Raw genomic sequence first — 2,385 nt, 5'->3', positions numbered from 1 at the left:
TGGAGAGACAAGAAACCAAGAAATAAGAAAAAAGAAAAAGAAAAAAATTAAAATAAATACATAAAAATTTAAATAAAAAAGTGCCCCCAGCTATCCCACTGGCACAAATGTGCAGATCAGGAAAGCAGCTCCCAAGCTCTCAGTACAGCCCTGCTAGAAGGGGTGGAGATGATACACAGCACAAGGTGTTCAGTAAATAGGAAAAGAAAGTAAGTACAGAGAGGAGAACCTGAGAAATGAAGAAAAATAAAAAGGAGAAAACAAACAAACAGAAAAATCCCCCAAGCATCCCACCAGTGTGGTAGTGTGGACCTGGAAAGCAGTTCTTCAGCTGAGTGGAGCCTCACAGCCTGCCAGGAAGAAGCAAAGATGGCATATGGAGTCAGGTGTTTGAGAGAAAGGAGGAGGAAGAGGTGAGAGGGAGGAAGAAACCAAAAGAGATTGAAAAAAGCAACACCAGCAACAAAGAAATAACAGTTAAGAAGCCAGTCAGTGTGGATGCGGCGAATCTGCACAGCACAGAACCAGCGCCTCCCATGCCACAGTTGCAGCCTGCTGTGAAGCCAGGAATCTGCCCTCCAGGAAGCTGTGAATCAGCCAGCCAGGAAACCGTGAAGGGTGAGTAGGGGGAGGCAGGGTGGGAGATGGGAAAGCGTGTCTTGCTGGTTACCGGATGGTCTGTCTCCTGCTGAATCTCCGTGAATCTGCTTTCCTGTACTCCCTGTCCACCAATCTCTGGCAGGAGTCCAAGATGGTGGATTCGTGCTGCATTAGCTGATGGGGACCACAGCTCATAACTCTCCTGGCTCTCTGCTCTCTGTCAGTTTCTTATTCCATTCGGTGCTTGGTTGAGTTCTTTATCCCTTCATTTGACTCTTAGGGTTCCAGGGTTGATGTTTATCTCTATTTTACTTAGTTTTTTGGGTCTTTTCTGTGGAGTGACAGAGTGGTGCTTCTGTCTATAGCATTATGTTGGATCCACCTCCCAGTAACTATATTTTCCTATTACCCTGCACACCTTGGGCAGTCCCATAAAATGAAGATGTTGAGTACAGAGTCTCTGCAGTTCCTTCCCCTTAGACCATTCTAAAATTCTATCAAATAATGACAGTTCATATAATTTTCAATGGAGAGTGTACAGGTGATATGATACCACTATCTATTTGCAGGTGTACAGCAAGTCCCCCATCATAGTGAGTCCTGGAATACATTGTGGACATGATTTAAGCCATTAATTTATTGGTAAAGAAACTTCACTTCCAAAGATCATGAAGATGCTGCAGGACCGGGCAACTTTTTTTTTTTTTTTTTTTTTTTTTTCTGTTATACATAAAGTCATCATGACTCAGAGCCAACTTGATGTCAGCTAACAACAACAAACTTTGACCTTAACACTTATACCCAGATATTAATGAATGATGGAAAGAAAAGGTGTTAGCCCTCGTCTCTATATTTCTACAGACTTACTGTTGCTTTGGAATCATCGTAATGTTTTGTGTGGAGGTGGTTTTGTTTTGAGTAAGGTCAGTAGTAGTGGACTCTGCATGCAGCTTCTAAATACAGTGGATGGTGGCAAATTGAGGGAGAGAGATTTTCATCTTCAGTGTTTAACTAACCTTCACTGTTCCTGACACTGAGCTACCAGGTTCTAATAGCCTGCAATCAGTAATTGTCAATGGGAGGACAAGAAGTTCCTAAGTAGTACGCATAGTACGGTACTCTTACCAGCTCCTAGGCTCTGGGTTAGTGTCTTCTCCAGAAGCTCTGAAATCACTTGTTAACAGGTGCATGTTGTCAAGCGCCCAGTCTCCCATGGAGAAAAAGTGGACCTCGGGCTCTACTTCCTGCATTTTGCTTCTGAGCAGTCTTTAATCATCATACTTTTTTATGTTTTCTCTATCAAAAATACTTTATCCCCTCCCCCCACCCCCCAGTGAATGAGAAAGATCTAGAAAATGACGTTTCGTGAACACCAGCAGCTTCTGGGACTCTTGGAGATTTTAAGTTCACCTGCAGCAGGGAACACATCCTTGCAGTTGGAATCCTTTGAAGATGGCAGAGGTTATTGGGACTTTTAAATCTTTTAAATCTCCCTCTCATTCTGTCTAATAGAGCTAATCAGATATAATGAACAAGATTATACAAGGGTCGCCTTGAAATCCTCGAAGTGGCTGAAGTGGAAACCTAGCTAATTTAAACTTTTGGTTAATCCCATGCCATAAAATGTTGTTCAGAACTCTCAGGGGCTTAGCAATAGCATCTATTTCTCAAGCAACAGTACTTCTTTTTAAAATTTTTTTATTGTACTTTAGATGAAGGTTTACAGAACAAATAGTTTCTCATTAAACAGTCAGTACACATATTGTTTTATGACGTTGGTTAACA

Source organism: Trichechus manatus, unplaced genomic scaffold, assembly GCF_000243295.1.
Source record: "Trichechus manatus latirostris isolate Lorelei unplaced genomic scaffold, TriManLat1.0 scaffold00033, whole genome shotgun sequence".
In the NCBI taxonomy this organism is placed as follows: Eukaryota; Metazoa; Chordata; class Mammalia; order Sirenia; family Trichechidae; genus Trichechus; species Trichechus manatus.
Note: the sequence above shows the minus strand (reverse complement) of the source record.